The sequence below is a fragment of the Vicugna pacos genome, unplaced genomic scaffold (assembly GCF_048564905.1).
Source record: "Vicugna pacos unplaced genomic scaffold, VicPac4 scaffold_20, whole genome shotgun sequence".
Taxonomy (NCBI): domain Eukaryota; kingdom Metazoa; phylum Chordata; class Mammalia; order Artiodactyla; family Camelidae; genus Vicugna; species Vicugna pacos.
The window spans coordinates 31,440,331-31,459,060 of NW_027328741.1; the positions used below are offsets into that span (position 1 = coordinate 31,440,331).

The 18,730-nt window shown below is 39.1% G+C and overlaps 2 pseudogenes; both read left to right on the forward strand.

Moving 5' to 3' along the window:
- The first annotated feature begins 4,495 nt into the window (after positions 1-4,495).
- Positions 4,496-5,440, forward strand: LOC140693657 (olfactory receptor 5G9-like; annotated as a pseudogene).
- A 10,471-nt stretch (positions 5,441-15,911) lies between these two features.
- LOC140694178 (olfactory receptor 5G9-like) lies at positions 15,912-16,849 on the forward strand (annotated as a pseudogene).
- The last annotated feature ends 1,881 nt before the right edge of the window (positions 16,850-18,730 follow it).

Sequence of the window (18,730 nt, forward strand, 5' to 3'; positions counted from 1 at the left end):
CTGAGTACTGTTTGGTCTCTCGCCTGGATCCATGTTGTTGTCAAAACTGAGCTGTAACACTGAGCTGTAACACATTTTTCTGCAACAACCGTGCCCTGAATGGGAGAGAGGCTGGGCACAGCTACCTCCCACTAAACCCTGAGGTGTGGTGCCATCTGGAAGCAATATTGCACTGGCTTATGGGCATCATGCTCAAAGCACAGAATGGGAAGGTTAATGGAAAAACTATCAACAAGAGCACAGTTTGCAGATGTTTGAGAGTCCCTGTGATTGAGTAAGCTTGAACTCTTATTTCTCTGAGACCTCATTGCTTGCTTTGTAATCAACAGATCCTTCAGCATTAAATCTGCACTTGGACAGTGGCTGATGATTCTGTATCCCATGAAGAACATGCAGAATTGAGTTGGGACATAGAGAGGTCTAGGTTCCCTTTTGGGAGAGAGACATCATTGAAAGTATAGACTGTATTCAGCCAGGGCAGTGTCTTAAACTCAGATAATTCTATGAGATCCTCGCTCTCAGGCTTTAGGCTCCACCTTCTGCACTTACAACCTCTACTGCCTGCTCTGTAAATTGGGGATAACAAAGTGTTTCTTATCCAGGTTTGGGTGGAAATCAAGTGGGCTGAGGTTTGCAAAGCACTTGGAGCAGAGTCTGGTAAGACTTGAATATTCTATAAATACTTGTTTCTTGTTCCATATTCATTGCAACCTCAGTTGTGTTGTATCATGAAGCCAACCATGGGCTTTAGCACAGCGTGCTGGTAAGTGATGGTGTATTGGCCACCTTCTCTGGTCTTGGCTCAGATATCTTGGGAACTCAGTTTTCTTATTTGTAAAGGGTGAATTTGGAGTTCTCTCAGCTTGTTAGAATTTTAGAAATCTAGAACTCCATATGCATAGCTTGCAATTGTTTCTCACTTTCTCACTTTCTACCTCCTAGGCTTCACACATTTTTCATCCCAAATTGATTGTAGCTGTTTTCTTTTCTTCTCTCTCTTTAAAATTGCTGGAATACCTTAGGGGCTTGTTCTAGATTACTACACTTTTTTTAAATATTTTTTATTGATTTATAATCATTTTACAATGTTGTGTCAAATTCCAGTGTTCAGCACAATTTTTCAGTCATTCATGGACATATACACACTAATTGTCACATTTTTTCTCTGTGATTTATGATAATATTTTGTGTATATTTCCCTGTGCTATACAGTGTAATCTTGTTTATCTATTCTACAATTTTGAAATCCCAGTCTATCCCTCCCCACCCTCTACCCCCATGGTAACCACAAGTCTGTATTCTCTGTCCATGAGTCTATTTCTGTCCTGTATTTATGCTTTGTTTTTGTTTGTTTGTTTGTTTTTGTTTTTGTTTTTTAGATTTTGGTTTTGTTTCTCCTTGTACCAAAATCTCCTTGTATCAAATTTGCGTGCACATGGAGTCACCTTTGATTATCCATCACATACCATTTCATGGCCCCTCTCTGCTCAGAAATTATGATTGCAAATTTGGTGTATATCCTTACAGACTCTTTTATTTTATTCTATTTGCACACATTTAAATAATTATAATTAATGAACATATTAAGGTTTAAAACTTGTTCCTAAAACCATACTGCAGAGATCATTCTGTAACTTGCTTCTTCTTCACATGTCTTGGAAAAATAACCATGTTTCCATATATAAAATTACCTATTATTTAAACTTCTGCACAGTATTCCATAGAATGACTGTACCAAGGTTTATTTTGCTATTGCTCTTGTGGACAATATTTATGCGGATTCCAGTTTTTTTTTTTATCATTTTAAACAATGATGAAGTAGACATCATTTTTTTTCCATTGCGTTTCCTTGGGGTAGATATTATGTAATGGAATTTGTGAGTCATTAGGTACTTTCTTTTTCAAAAAAAGTCAAAATAGTGAAAAATTTCCATCCAGAGGCCCCACCCTGCATCATGAGTGATTGCCATTTTTTTCTGGCTGTCTCATCAGTGTTTTATATTCTTAAATTTCTTTATTTTGTCAATTTGACAGGTGAAAATAGTATGAGGTTTTTTTTTTTCAATTTGGCTTCCATGATTATTTGCAAAATTAAGTTTGTTTTTTTTTTAATTCTTATTGGGACTTTGGGTGTCCACTCTTGTGGCATGCATTATATCTTTTGCCTATTATTACAATGAGCATTTGCTATTTTAACTGATGATTAATGATAGTTCTTTGTGTGTTCTGATTTTAATCCTTTGTAATATATGTTTCAATATTTTTTTCCCAATCTGTGTGTCTTGATACTTAGAATGCATGTTGGCATACATTTGTTTAAAACTGTGATGTAGTAAAATTTGCAACATGTTCTTCATGTGGTTTTTATGTTCTGTATAAGAAGACCATTAAAAATAAATCATAACACTTTTCTTCACTATTTTCATATAATACATTTATAGTTAAGATTTTTTAAATTTAAGTGATGTGGGGTAGAATTTTAACAGTATTTATTTTCTCAAATGGCCATTCAACTATTGTAACACTTTTTTATGAATATTGACTTGTTGAATCTTGGCTTTCCTTACTTGGAATAAAATATTTATTCATAGTCAGTTGACATACATGCCTAGGTCTGCCTGTGGTTTTTCTAAAGGTTTCCTGTCCTTTTCTATTCATCTCTTTGTTCTAGTAAAAACACTTTACTCTTTTAATTATGATAGCTTTAAATCAGCATTGAATATCTTAATTTTTCTTTTTAGAAACTATATTGGCTATTTTTAAATACATTTTGTTCCATAAATTTTTCAAGCAGATTGTTTCATTAAAAATTATATTTAGATGTTGGTTGAAATTGCATTAAATTAGCCACATAGTTTGGTGAGTGTCCTTGCTCAGTCATCCTAAGACAGCCAGGAACAAGTCTGTAGTTGGACCAAGCCAGCTTTATTGAGCCATTCCAATGAGACAATCACACACCAGAAGCACCATGGGTATCTCACTGAGCAAAGAGGAAATAAAGTTATTGTGGGATTTTTAAAAAGGGTGGAGTTTACATGAAATTTAAATCAAGAAAACTTTTGATAAGCTCAAAACAAAGCAGGCTGTATGTTAAGGAGGCAATATCACAACACGCCCACCGTGCAGACACAGGGTCCTGTTTCCCTAGAAACTACAAAGTGTGGATGGATGTGGAATGTGGTGTCTGGAAGTCCCTCCTGAGAAGCTCTGTGCCTGTGTGGGAAATTGAGACTCCTTAGCCATGTCAAAGTGACTTACTTAGATCTTCCTGGTCAGAGTGGCATGTTTCATCTTGCTGGTATAATTAACAATGAACATTTTTAGCTAGCCTATACTTTTAGAAAATACATTTTCTCATTGAGTGACAAGGCGGTTGTCACTCAGAGAAAGTGTTAAATGCTGGCAGCTGCAATGTTATCTGCGGGAGAAGTACTGTGTCCTGTTCTGCTTACAGATGACTTACCTGTGTCTGCTATTCCCGCCCAAAGGATGGCCACACAAGTCCTTACTCCCCGAGTCTGAGTTAATTTTTACTTTCTCAGGAGGAAATGAATCTTTATAATTGAGTCTGTTTCTGTTTTATACATAAGAAATACATAAAACACATTTTTTTCACTGATTTAGGCATTTCTTCCTTTGCTTCAGTAAAGTTCAACAGTTTGTACTTTTCTTCATACAAATTTGGAAGATTCCTTGTTAGGCTTATTTTATGATTAGTTGATCAATTTGAGTTGATGAATATGAGTTTTTTCATTACAACTCATAAGCAATTGTTATTGAGTTTTTTACATTGATCTTCTAAACTATTTGTTGAACTCTTCAATTTTTTTCTTAGAAAAATCTTATTAGTTGACTCATCCATTTTCTACGTGGGTGACTATTTTGCCTGCAAATGCTGACTGTATTTTCTTCTCTTTTTTCTACATTCTTATATCTTTCCTTCTCATATTTTAGTGTTTTGGCTGCAATCTCCAATATATTGTTCAATAGTATAAATTGTGAGCATCTTTATATAGTTTCTGGCTATAATGGGAATGTTCCTCATGTTTTACTCTACACATGCTTCCTCTGAAAGCTTCAGGAAGGTTCTTTCTTACTACGTTAAATAGTTTCCTTTTTTTTTTTCCATACTGAAAAGTTTTTTTTTTTGAGAGCCAAATTTAATCAAACTCTTATAAAAATTGTATTGAAATAATACTAATGCTTTTCTTAATATGTAAATATAGTGAATAGTTTTATAGGTTTTCTAATGTAGACCAAATTCTTAGTTAAACTTTAACTTTCTCTTTAAAACATTTAAGCCATGTTGCTCTTTAGAACTGTAATGTATTTTATTTGCCAGCACTTTATTTAGGCTTTTTTTTTTTAACACCAGTGTTCCTAAATCAAAAATCTGTAATTTCTTTTCTTGTGTATCACTTTATGCTTTCAAGAAATTTAAAGTTGTATTCGCTACCAATTCTCATTTTCTAACTCTAGAGACCAAAACCCACTGATGGCTGCTGAGAGCTCTACAAAGATCACAGAGTTCATTTTCATAGGCTTGAAGTACCATCCTCGGCAGCAAGTCTTCATTTTCTTGCTCTTCCTACTCTTTTACCTCGTTACTATGACAGGAAACTTGGGCATGATTATCCTCATCCGGCTCAATTTCTGCTCCCACACACCGATCTACTTCTTTCTCAGTCACCTGTCCTTTGTGGACATCTGCTTCTCGTCAGTGGTGGGCCTCAAGATGCTCGCTGACTTCTTTGCTGAGAGGAAAGCCATCTCCTTCCTGGGCTGTGCCTTGCAGCAGTGGTTCTCTGGGTTCTTTGTGGCCATCGAGTGCCTTTTCCTGGCGTCCATGGCCTATGACCACTACGTGGCCATCTGTAACCCGCTACTGTATTCCGTTGCCATGTCCTGAAGGCTCTGCATCCAGCTGGTGGCGGGACTCTACACTGCGGGGTTTCTGAACACCATGACTCACACAACAGCTGCTTTTCGACTTCCCTTTTGTCGCTCCCATGTAATCAATCATTTCTTCTGTGACTTGTCCCCTCTGCTTTCTCTTGAGTGTGCGGACACCCGGATCAATAAGTTGTTAGCTTTCGTTGTGGCTGGAGCTGTCCTCATGGTCAGTAGCCTGACCATTGTCATCTCCTATTTTTACATCCTCCTTGCCATCCTGAGGGTCCCCTCTGCTGCTGGGAGGCACAAAACCTTCTCCATGTGCTCTTCCCATCTCACGGATGTTTCCATCTTGTACGGGGCTCTCTTTTCTATCTATGTGAGGCTGGGGGCAGTTTTCTCTTTGGACCTCGATAAAGTGGTGTCCATGTTCTACACAGCAGTCATCCCCATGTTGAATCCTCTCATCTACAGCTTGAGAAATAAAGAAGTGAAAGCTGCCATGTGTAGGACCATCACTAGAAGGAAGTTTTGCATCAGAAGATAGACTTCCATCTAAAATACAGAAGAGAAAAGCTTCTTTTCAGACATGGCTAGATAACCTGTCATCATCCAAAGAGGCCAAAGAATTTGCAGAATTTAGGGGAATGTCATACCTCCATTCTTCTGTATGATTTTTATTTCGGTAACTTTTTAAAAGCTCATTTCTTTATGTCCCTACAAATGATAAAAATCCCCAGTCCTCCGTGGACTCAGAGCACTTCTGCTTCCTCAGACACCTTCATTACTGGAAATAGGATAAAATCTAAAACTGTGGGGACCACCTAGCTACTAACATTCTTGCACTAGTTAGACCAATGTAAATGTCCACATTGGGTGAGAGTCTTTGAAACAGCATGTATGTTCCCTGTTTCTAAATATGGAATTGAAAAGAGTAAACAGAGTAGTTACTTAGCTTACAAAAGCTTTTTTTAACTAAATGAATCACCCATATCATATTCTTTTTCATATCTTTTATGCCTATTTGATTTATTCTTGCTTTCTAAAAATACAATGTCATGAACATTACAGGAAAGGAAAAGAAAATGTAGACAAGCAAATGAAGAACAACATTAACCAAAAAAAAAAAAATCTTATACTCTTATTCTTCCACCAAGTGACGAGTCCTGGTAATAATTTCCAGATGCGTCTCTGCCTATTTGAGTTTAGTTCTAATTATAACTTCACTAATTGATGTTCAGTTTTTCCTCATTCTTTTAAATAAAAGATAGCTTACAACAGAAATTAGAAATAAGGTGCAAAAAAGTGAATGAGGAAATGAGAAAAATTCTAAAATATCAGAGACAATAGGTGTTGAGAAGTTAGAGGTAAACTAAAACGGATAAAATGTGTATCTTATTTTCATGTTAGTCTTTTTTGTTATTGTTGTTTCCAAATTAAAAAAAAATCAATACAACAGAATGAAGTTAAAAACATTTAACACCTTTCTCCCCTGTCCTGACTCTCAAGATATTTTGAAGAGTTCAAGAGGTATTATAATCATTTCAAGAAAGATTAGTGATTTTTGAAAAGCATCTTTTGGGTACAAACTAGATTCTGCTGGCATTTTTGCCTTGATAGTTGTGTATGATCTAAAAATGTAAAATTTATCACTATTTAATAAAAAGAGCTACATCTGAAAAGGAAAAAAAAAACAGTGGGAAAACTTGAGTAGTGATACAGTAGTGAAAAACTAGGGTGTAGACTTCTGTCCAAATAACTTTCTTAATGGAGTTTCTGGATAAGCAAGTGCTCTCTTAAGCAGTGTTGATGAGATGACAGCCACAATCAGTCTTCCTCACTCCAGGGTTAGTTGAACTTGCTTTGAATATTGCAGTTATTATAAACACAGTGCATTACAGGGAATGGGCATGGAGTGGCTTGGGTTCGGAAGTGAGCAAGCTATGCAGGGAACTGGATACCAAGACGTTGAGGTGGTTTACTGGCTGGTGCTAATTATAGTTTCAGTGAAGCAACTGTCTCAGACAGAAGGAACCAATCCCTTGCCACATAACCAGAGAGACAGAAATAGTGCCAATAGGATGTAATTAAAAGGATCCAGGTGCTAGCTAAAAACTTTCCTCCATTTAATTTATAATATTTTTTTGTGGAAGCAGTTAATTAGATGGAGGGTGAACAGTTTCAGATGTATATGTGTTTCCTGCTAGTAGTGAAATAAAGTGACATCTCTTTCTCTTGCTGGAAGGTAAATTATCAGTGTTTTGATCTGTGCCTTAGAGCAGAGGTTCTTTAGATTCTTGTGGCTGGTAAGGGGCTCCTCTTATCACCCGTGGTATATACATATCTTCTAGAAGCCAGAGCTCTGTTTCCTTGCCATGTGACACAGATGCTGTGTCAGGGTCGTGGGCAGGGTTTATGCTGTTACATTCATGAACACCACCGTACTTCATGACCCCTGTTGATTTCCAGCTACTCTCCATGGTCATTTATGAAACATCTCCCAACTATTCACCACCAAATATTCTGGCACCTCATGCAGCATATTTTTATTTAAAAACATTCTTATGATAGAATTTTTACCCATATAGAATAATAAAGTAGTAAAGTGAACCCTTAATCCAGGGTTCCCAGCATCCAGATTGTTGCTTTTTGATTGTCCTGGAGTGATCGCACACATCAGTGGTCTAACTGTCTGGATAGTCTCTACTTCTTTGCTGCTATTGTGAGAATCCACTGAGCTGCTGGAGGGCGCAGCCCTCCACCCTTGCTTTTATCATAAATTATCTCTACGCCACATAGGGATCACTTCTCTGTCTATGACTTAGTCTTTCCTGTTTTCCTGGCTTTCTTAAAAGAGTGTGGTTTCTAACATGGAAGTCCTATCACCAAAAGGAATAACTATAAAGATGTTTTTTTGCTAAGATCTAAGTTCATATCCAGGAAATGGAAAAAAAGAAAAAAGAGCTATGCAAATGAAATGGATTGGGAATGTTCCTGTGCTTCTAGGCCACTTAGCAGTGCTTCTCAGTAGCTGGGCAGAGGCGTGGCTGCCTGTCAGAATTTGCTTTTGTAATCTGGGTGCCAGCTTGTTCCCTCCTTTCCCAGGAAAAGAGTCAAAGTTCAAACCCCATGCTCAGCAAGTCAAATTCTGCTTCCAGGAGACTGCACTTCATCCTGACTTTGAACCCCAGACATGCCCTCAAACCTAGTTATTGGATCTCTGCACCCAAGAAAGGTACTAGAACACTTCCTCCTTTCTCCCTGCCTCAACACCCAGTGAATATTTCTTTTTTGGCAGTTGAACTTCTAGTATCTAAATTTGATGCTATAAGATACACTCACAATTCTGATCTCTTTTAATTATGATATTGGACTAGGAAAAATATTCAACATTAAAAATAAAAGATCCATATCCTACTACACCTGAGTTTTTGGAATCCAGGTAGCTCTGGTTGAGCCTGAGGCCCACAGGGAGCTTTGTAGCCCCACGCACCCTTGGGATGAGTGAGTGATGCTGGACACCTCTGGAGTAATCTGGGAGAAGGACAGTTACATAATGGTAATGCTAGGGAATTCATTTATGGTTATCCAGTGGCCACTCTGAGTCTCAGCTCCGTAATTGATCCAAGTCACAGTCCAGCATCCTTCTCCCATAATGCTTGACTCTTACAGCCCTGGGGAGCTGGGGTGATGAGAGCACAAATGTGGGTCACAGAGTCTTAGATTTTATTCATCTCACAATGTCTGGAGACTCCACTAGGACAAGCTATACTGTGTGACCTGGAAAGCAGCTTTAATGGCTGGACCTTAAGCAGTCATCTGGGACCATGAAGAAACTTTGGTGTTCCTGATATTGTATATCAGCCATATCAGCCCTATGTTGGCTACCTCTAGATATATTTTATGACAGAGAAAATAAATCCCTTTAAATATTAAATATTTTTTAACAGTTACTGTTATTTTGAGTTTTCTGTCACAGGAATAGGAAATCCTAACTCAAATGGACACAAATGAAGACAGAGTGGGAACGGAGCATCCACACTGCACCTTGGTTGACTCTTGGCTTGATTGTTAGGTTTAGTGCATTAAAAGATAATTAAATTCAAAAGATAGTCCATCTGACACCCTTCAAGAGAAACCAATGCTATGAGTTTGGCTCAGTTCTTGCTTACTGATCTGGTGGCCGTGTCCAGAGTGTTGGGGTTCCCTCACTGACTTCCCCTACTGGACAAAGTGCTTACCACTGTGGTTTGGGGAAGGCGGGGTCTCATGATTGACAGCCCCACCAGGTATGGGAAGGACAAGTTTTCTATGATAAAGAGTGGTTCTGTTGCCAAAGAAGGGAAACAGGAGATCTGGTCAGGCAGATAAACATATTTGAAATGGAACTTTGAGGAAAGAGAGAGAAATATTTAAAGAAGATGTTCTGGAACAAGAAAGAGACCATTTTCACACTTTCCTATCCCCTACCAACACGAGAAAGACTATGAAAATAAAATTTATTTTTAATATGCTTGGGTGTGTGTGTGTGAGAGAGAGAGAGAAAGAGGGAGAGAGAAGGAGAGTGAATTTAAATGGGAATGTCGCAATTATGTTTAGGATGCGATATTGCAAAATTCAAAGTAAGAATCAATATCTAACATTACAGATACTTTAAACAAAACATTTCTTGTAGTCATCTATGAGATGGGGATAACATTATGTAGGCCACTGTATTAATATAACATTAGGTAAGACTTTATAGATAAACATCCAAGACATTGTGACTGATATTTCTATTCTTCTTCTTGATTTTTTAGGTTAATAAAAATTCCATATGATCATATTTATAAATTTTAGGAAGGCATAGGACACCATCTGCTCCTGATTAATTTGGTAAAATTTTAGTAGCCTAGAAAGAGAAGAATCCTCTCTTATCACATGTCCCGGGTAAACACTACTTCTTTATCATCGGGGTCTAGGACAATATGTGACACCAAAGATGTTATTCACTAGAAGTTTGTTAAATCTATTTGAGGTCATTTTGGAGGGAATGTGATAAAACATCATAATTTTTATTATTCTTTTTATTAAAGTGTAGCCGATTTACAATGTTAGTTTCAGGTATACAGCAAAGCAATTCAGTTATATATATATATATTCAGTTTCTATTCTATTATGCTCATTATAAGAAATTGAATATGGTTCCCTGTGCTATAAAGACAGTAGGTCCTTGTTGTTTGTCTATTATGACATTTGTCTTTGTCTGACTCCTTCACTTAGAATGATGACTGCTAAAGCCATCCATGGTGCTGCAAATGCGTTATTTCATTGCTTTTTATGGCTGAGTAGTACTACATTGTAGATATAAACCACATCTTTATCCAGTCATCTGTCGATGAACATCTAGATTGTTTTCATGTCTTGGTTGTTGTAAATAACTCTGAACGTTAGGAGGCATGTGTCTTTCAGAATTAGTTTTCTCTGGGTATATGCCCAGGAGTGGGATTGCTGGATCATATAGTAAGTCTATTTTTATTTTTTTAAGGAACCTCCATACTGTTTTCCATAATGGTTACACCAGTTTACATTCTCACCAACAGTGTAGGAGGGTTCCCTCTTCTCCACACCCTTTCCAGCATTTATTGTTTGTAGACTTTTTAATGAAAAACATCATTAATTTTTAAGGCTGGTATTAGTCCGGTTCCAATTTCATGTTAATAAAGGTCCCCTCAAAATGACCTTATTCTCTAAATTCTTAAAAACCTAGTTTTAAATATTTAGTATTATTTTTGAACATGAAGGTCAAAGTTTGTTAAAGTTTGTTATACTTTCAGCACCATGAAATGCACTATTTCACATTCTTAATTAGCTGCCCCCCTTCTGCTCTTTATTCATCTCCTATTAACACGATCTACTGTGAGTATAGACTTGTTCAAATAAAGAGTAAGCACTATTTCATGTGCAATGACTGACGTCATTCCTTTTTAAGATGTTGTTAAACTGTGCCACTAGGTGGCAGCATCAGCGTGTCAATCACACTGAAATTGTCCACTAATGTTTCTTTTTGTAATCAAAAGAATTGTGAAAATAGTAGGCTTGGAAAAAAGCTTTTGAAAGTCTAAGAGTTAATTGTGAAGGGCTGTGAAATTGTATACAAGTTTTGTGTGTTTGGACCTCTGTACAGGAAAAGAAATGTCTTAAAGATTCTTTAAAGTTCATGGCACATAAAAATTTAAAATCCCTCATCTCTTCTAACATTGTGGTTTTCATTTTCTTATTTTGCGAAACAAAAGCATAAAGGAGGAAAATTATTTTCTTATTACACATAACGGAATTATGGCACTCTTTTTCTGGAAACACATGGTTCAGAGATTTTTACTCCATCAACATTCTTATAATTCCTTACATCACCATAATGATAATAACAGACTTTTTAACATTAGCTACAAATATTTTCTAGTCTATACTTTGCAAATTTAAAAAATAAAATTATGTATTTTAAAAATATTTTATTACTATTTTCATCTTTAAATACATATTGACCATAGATTGGAGTGTTTGGCAAATATTTATTTTTATGTTTTATGGTTTTGCATACTTGTATTTTAATCTAATTACTCAGGAATTTTAAATACCTAAAGAGCAATCATTTTTTCTTCATGAAATAATACTTGAATATTAATAATGGTAATTGTAAAATGCTACTGTCAGTTGAGCTATTAAAACACTCTTTAAGAAGAGGTGATGTAAAATTCTTAAGTAGCAAGTGGTGTTGTAAGTCCTATAAAAATGATTTTGAGATAACTCTGTAAGGTAGGAATTATCCTCATTCAAGAGACAAGGAAAACTTAGGGTCCTTAAAGGGCAGTGACTTCCTGAAGCCTCACAGGAAATGGCAGACACAGACGTCAGATAAATCCTGCTTTGTTCTCAAGCACCTTCATCCACTGTCTCCCTTGTCATCTGTATGATATCTTAATGCTACCTGTTTTATTCAGTCTTCTGCTTAGGTCCCAGTATCACCCAGTTCTAACTCTTACTGTTCTACAGTGTCTTTTACTTTTAGGTCAGTATGCCTGTAACTTTATGCCCCACTTACCACTTTTGGAATTTTTCCCAGTGTATTTACTAATGAAATGTTTTATGTACATTGATCATCTAGTTTTTCAATGAAATATAAATTTGAAAAAAATCCATATAAAAATCTGGTAATTTGTCAATGGAAATTTTCTATATAAATTGTCAATGGGAGTCAGTTCATTCAATCTGCGGTTTCTTTTCCCCGACATTCCTCACTCTGACAATTCTCATTTGAGAAATACTTTTCATAGCACTTTATTGGTTAAGTTCTTATTTCTTAAACTGTATTTCCATAAATCCCTGGGTGTCCACTGTAATTCTCTCCCATGGTACAAGAAAAAAATACTTACATTTTCATCTGGGTGGCACCTGTATAAATATAGATAAACATTTTATGAAGCAGTGGTCAGTATTAAGATAATAAAAGACTAATTAGTATAAATGCTTCAACATCTTCACTAAACAGATTTCCTGCCACAGATGACTCCTCTACTGTCTGCTGCCAAGTGTCATTTCTGCCAATGTGGTTAATCAGTCTAAATGATCTGAAACATCTGAGTTTCCAGCTGTGAGCCCTGGAATTTAAGGCAATCCTTGCCTGGTCCTTCTGTTAATGAAAGTAGGGGAATAAAAATTACCTTGGTTCTTATTCACCCCCCAAATAATGAATTTCTAACAGGAGATAAAGAGCGTGATGCACCCCGAGAATTGGGAGTGGGCCAATGCAAGAGAGGAAAAAAATGGCGCCACTGCTTTGTGTTTCCTGTTTTTATGTCCTGGCTTAGGGGTGCTTTTCATGATCGATTACTGATGGCTTACCTTCTCTGAGTGCTCAGGCTGACTGACAGCACGTGTTCCTCTTGCTCAGGCACAGACACACCCATCTTTTCTATGCATGTTTTTACCCTTGATGCACACATGAAGAATTATGTTTAAAGGACATCCCAAGATGATAACAGTGCACTGGACGTGGAAACAGAGCAGAGAGCTTCAGGTGAAATTTTTTTAAGCAAATGAAATTGACAGACTACCTGATGCATCTAAAACTCTTTACCTGTTTTGGACAAAGTCTCGGGAGAATGAGCTTCTTTCACAATGTGTGGTGAATGCTGTGTATGAGGAAAGTCCATTTTCTACATTCTTTGCCCTTGTTCCCAAACTATTAATGCACAAGAAAGAAGGACATGGAAAGCTATGTCCTCTAGTGTCACCATCATCTTTGCTACTTTCATTTACAAAGGATTCCATAGACTCTCCTTGCTTAGCTTGGAACTAGAGAAAATGGAGAGCCTATATCCAGGCAGAAACAAACATAAAATCACCAGAAAATAGATCTCATGGGACTTCCTTATGCTATGAAGCAAAACTATAATTGGGCTTTCCCTTAGCAGCTCATCCCCAGGATATAGTACACTTTGGGGAGCGAGCATCTTCCATAGCAACAAGAAAGACAAAATGATGCAACTAGTTCAGGGGGCTTTTAGCTAATTGATGAAGATGCTGAATATGTCTTACAGTGGAGTCTTCCATGTTTTCTTTTTGGAAGAAAATACAGAATAAAATTAAATGACTATTGAAAATTCTGACCCATTTTTGTGTGTGTGGAAGTAGCCACGTCAAGGGAAGGTGAAACCTGGGAAACTGGCTCGCTTTTGCTTTAGTTCTTCATGCCACCTTTAAAGAAGAGGGAGCCCTTTACAGCGTAAGTTGTGACCTTCTGCACATTATCTGTTCTTCTTTCTGCCTCATGTTTAGCAAGCTAGGAGAACACAAATGAAAGTGGGATTGAAATAAGTGATCTTTGTGGTTCCTGGTCAAGATCAGCGTGATCCTCACCATTATTTGATGACTGAGGAAGGTCTCAGGAGGGATGACATGGGGAAACAGGTTTAGGTTCTGTAACTGGGTCAAAGTATAATCAGTAAGTATGAAATGGGACAGGGACACTGCAGCAGCAGGTCGGGGGGAAGGCAGCACTGAATTCAGCTCACAGCCCGATCTAAACCACCAGATGATGTCCTTGCTCAGACAAGGCTGTCATGGGCTGTGCTGATATTATCCTTGGGCTCCAGACCTGAGGTCTGATTGTGTCCCCCACCCCGTATGGAGCACTGCATTCTATCCTAAGCACCAAGCGACAAAGAAAAACAGAGACATTAAAATGTGCATGGAAGGCTTGGGCAGGCTTAGGAACCAAGACTGACAAGGAAGCATTGAGGACCTCTGGGCAGTTGTCAAGTGGAAGACTGAGAAATAGCACTGACAATAGTGGCTGATCCTGGAGGAGCTGTCAGACTCTTGAAGAGACTTGAGCAAGAGGTGCGTGTGATGGGTGGACAGTGTGACTGGCTAATCCATCTTTTTCTTTAATTCCCCTGAAGTGAAGGATGGCATATTAGCTGTAGTAGTTGCCCTCAGAGGAGGCCTTGCTAAAGTCAAATGATCAATTTCAAGTTAGAGAAGTGAAGGGAACTGTCTAGCATAAGGCTGCTGTTGAATTCCAATGTTCATGGACTAGTAAAAAAAAAGTTAAAGGTAAAGTGTAAGAAGTTTTCTGAGCACTCATCAACCCTCTCATTCTAAGTGGATGAGAATTCTGGGAGATCAAGGGTTTAGCCACACTGAATGAATGCAGCAACTCAGGTTCAAAGAGATCAGCTGATGTAACCAAGGTTACCCTTATAGTGGGTGAAAAAGGACATATGTATGATATAGAGGTGGTACAAGTTAGCCCCTTTTCCCAGCTTCTTCCCTATACTGTTTCCATAAAGGGGATATTAAGCTTGACACTCTATTATCCAGTGGCCTTCCTACCAATGACCAGTGGATAGAACCTAACACCAGGATTCGGAAGCCAAAAATGCATTGCCTGTACTTATACTGCAATGAATTTTGAATCTCTTTGAGATGAAAGGATCTGTGAAGACACAGGAAACATTTCCACAGTGTGAAAAAGGAAAGGGCACAGTCAGTTTTGACCAATATATGTTCTAAGCCCATTTCTGCCATTTGCTAGCATTATGAGCATGCCTTGATCTTCAGTCATCCTCTTATGTAAAGTGAAATAATGGGGGGAGGGTAAAGCTCAGTGGTAGAGTGTGTGCTTAGCATGCACAAGGTCCTGGGCTCAATCCTCACTACCTCCATTAAAAAAATAAATAAAAAATGAAGTTAATTAATTACTAAACTTAATTACCTCCCCCATCAAAGTAAAATAAATAAAAAAATGATAAAATTAAAAATCAAAGATAGCATTAAAAAATAAGGTGAAATAATGATATTTAGTTTTCAAGATTATTAATGGGACTACATAAGGGAAAAATATAAACAATTATTCTGCACTTAACTCGGTTCTTAATAAGATGCTGCTACATGCTTTGCATGCATTATCTCATTTAATCCTCACAACAATTTACAACATAGTTGTTACTATTATTAATCCTGCCCCAGAGGTGAAGAAAAGTCAGTGTTCCCAGGGTCAGACAGGTAGATTCCCGGGCCAATGAAGGACATACACTTAGCCTTGGGTTGTATAATCACCAAGTGCACAGCATTCAGCCTGAAACGGAGTGGGTGCTCCTTCTTCTCCAGCTTGCCTCATTTCCATTCTCCTGCATCCCTTCACCAGGTGTGCGTCCAACTGGTGAACTCACTGAAGCTGCAGTTACTGAGTGTTTATTCTGGAACTATCTCTGCTATCGGTTAGTTACAGGAACTCGAGCTTTTAGGCTGGTGTTTTCTCATCCATATGTTGACAGGGTTCTATAGAGTCTTAAAATATTGTAGCTTCAGGTCTGATCTTTTGCGCTGGCTTCTATCTTGCCTGTATTTCCTTAGCCATAGTGTGTAGCTAAGTCATATCCTCTCCAATGTTCTCCTGTGTCCTCCTTTTGAAAGTACGTCCACCCAATCTGTTGTGATGCGTCTACTCTCCGTGATGGAAACCAGCATCGGTCATGGCCAGTGAAAACTACACGCGGGTCACTGAGCTCATTTTCAGAGGTTTGAATTACAACCCCAACTGCAGGTGCTTCTCTTCCTGCTCTTTCTGAGTTTCTACGTCATCAACCTAACTGGAAACTTGGGGACGGTTTTATGATACAGATCGATGCCTGCCTTCACACACTCATGTGCTTTTTCCTCAGCCACCTGTCCTTTGTGGACATGTGCTTCTCCTCAGCCATGAGCCTCAAGACGCTCACCGACTTCTTTGTGAAGAGGAAGGCCATCTCCTTCCTGGGCTGTGCTTTGCAGCAGTGGTTCTTTGGGTTCTTTGTGGTGGCAGTGTTTTCTCCTGGCGTCCATGGCCTACGACCACTATATTGCCATCTGCAACCCATTATTGTATTCAGTTGCCATGTCCTGGAGATTCTGTATCCAGCTGGTAGCTGGTCCCTATGCCATTGGGTTCGTGAACACTATGATGCACACAACAAATGCATTTTGCCTTCCTTTTTGTGGCCTCAATGTCATCAATCATTTCTTCTGTGATATGTCCCCCCTGCTTTCCCTCATGTGCACTGACACCAGGCTCAACAAGTTAGTCGTCTTTGTGGTGTCAGGAGCCATGGGAGTCTTCAGCGGTCTGATCATCCTGGTCTCCTATGTCTGCATCCTCATCGCCATCCTGAAGATCCACTCTGCCGAGGGGAGGCACAAGGCCTTTTCCACCTGCTCGTCTCACCTGATGGCCATCTCCATCCTGTATGGTACTCTTGTCTTCATTTGCTTGTGGCCTAGTGCAAGTTTCTCCCTGGATCTCAATGAAGTGGTGTCGGTGTTTTACACTGCAGTCATCCCCATGTTGAACCCACTTATCTACAGCTTGTGGAACAAGGAGGTCAAAGGTGTCATCCACAGGATGGTCACAAAGAGGAAGTTCTGTAGGGCCTAGATTCTTATCTCCAAAGGACACTGGGAGAGGAATCAAAGAGAACAGACCAATTGTGTAGATTCCTAAAGATTCCAGGCCACCTGAGAGTGGGGGCTTGGTGGCACCTCTTTACCCATTCATTCATCCAGTTATTTATTCATCTGGTCACCCCATGTGGATTCATTAAAACATGCATGTGATCTTCTATTACCGTTCAAACCCACACCCACTTAATTTTGTTTCTCTCAGACACCTCACAGACCAATTATTTTCAAAACAATGTTATTATTTAATATCAGTTACTAATTGTTTAAATCATCCCACTAATACATTTTCTTTTTCTGCTGACTCCTTGGCAAATATTCCAATTCCCAAAAATGGGAATTTAAAAATTTTTGTGCTGGGTTTTACATGCACATCTAGCTCCCTTCAATAGGCATCTGTACAAAAACATGATGTGGGGCTTTATGTTTAACCTCATAAATGGAATGAAGCTCTTTGCTGTACACACCACTCTGGGGGACAGCCTTGAGACAAAGGACTATGTGTGTGTCAGGAACTGAAGATGGGCCCTGTTTACAGTAATAAAGGCCCTAGTGTTTATCTCCGATACTTTTCATACCTGAAAGGGCTTCTGACCGAATGGGCTAAGACTGTATTTTCTCAGGACTCAATTTTCTGGTAGACGTTTAGAGGATTAACTAAGCGTCTCTGGTTTGGGGCTTGTTTGTACATAGGCCAGTGCCTTCTGAACCCTGACATGAAGTCCTTCCCCAGTCAGGAATGTACAGGGAAATGCTGTGGTTGGAGGTAGACTCACAGTCTAGATCTGCCTGTTCTTAGTAAGGTCAGTACATTTGTAGCATCACGACGAACCGCATCCATGCAGCTCAATTGGATGGTTTTGACTCCTGTGTGTGTTGAGTGCTGGGCAGCCTTCAGGTCTGAGTGCAGTGATGGACCACCACTGAACGGGGAGAGTGGTCACCCCTGCCAGGGTCTTCCCATCCTCTCAGAGACCCAGGAAGGGTGCCCCTTCTATCTTACCTCTCTTGGTCTGTCTGTGTCTTTTCACTTTGGGATGAAGGGACCAAAAATAGACAGCGTTTCACTGAGGAAATGCATCAGACTTTGTAGATGACATTACAGTATCATGCTATAGAAATGTCCTCAGAAGTTAGGATAGCAGGTCTAAGATGTACTAATGTTCATCACCCTTTTGGTGTACCCCTCAAGCCCATAACAAGATAAATGGAAGTACTGATAATGGCTACCTTATCATAAGAACACTGTAAAGATTAAACTAGAGAAGGCATGTGGAATTACTTCATAAACTGTAAACATATCTTGCTGCCTCCTCATAAAATCTATTCGAGTGAATGACCCTGCCCTGTCCTGGCTGGGCTGGCCCCATTTACCAGTGAGCCTGCTCTAGCCTAGGGCCCAGCTTTACCCACCAGTGGGCAGACATCAGCTGTGAGAAAACTTTAGCTTCACAGCCTGTGTGACCCAGGCCACACACTAGCAGGCCAGACCCTGCCCAGGGACCAGCTGGGCACTGGCCCACCCACTAGAAGGCTAACACAAGCTTCAAGACACTCAGACCCCTGCAGCCAACTGTGTAAGGAACCGACCCCACCCACCAGGGATCCAACACCAGCTCTGGGATCCCTGGGCCCTGCAACCAGACCCCAAGACCCAGCTCTGCCCACCAGTAGGCTGTCATGAGCCCAGGACTACCAGTGGGTGGGCAATAGCCCTGGGATCTCCTTGACCCTGACTCCACCCATCAGTAACCCAACACTACCCCCCGGGCCCCCAAGGATTCCACAGTCAACCACCTCCTGATCATGTTCCACCAACCAGTGATTTGGTAACTAACAGGACTAGGGGTCAACCAAA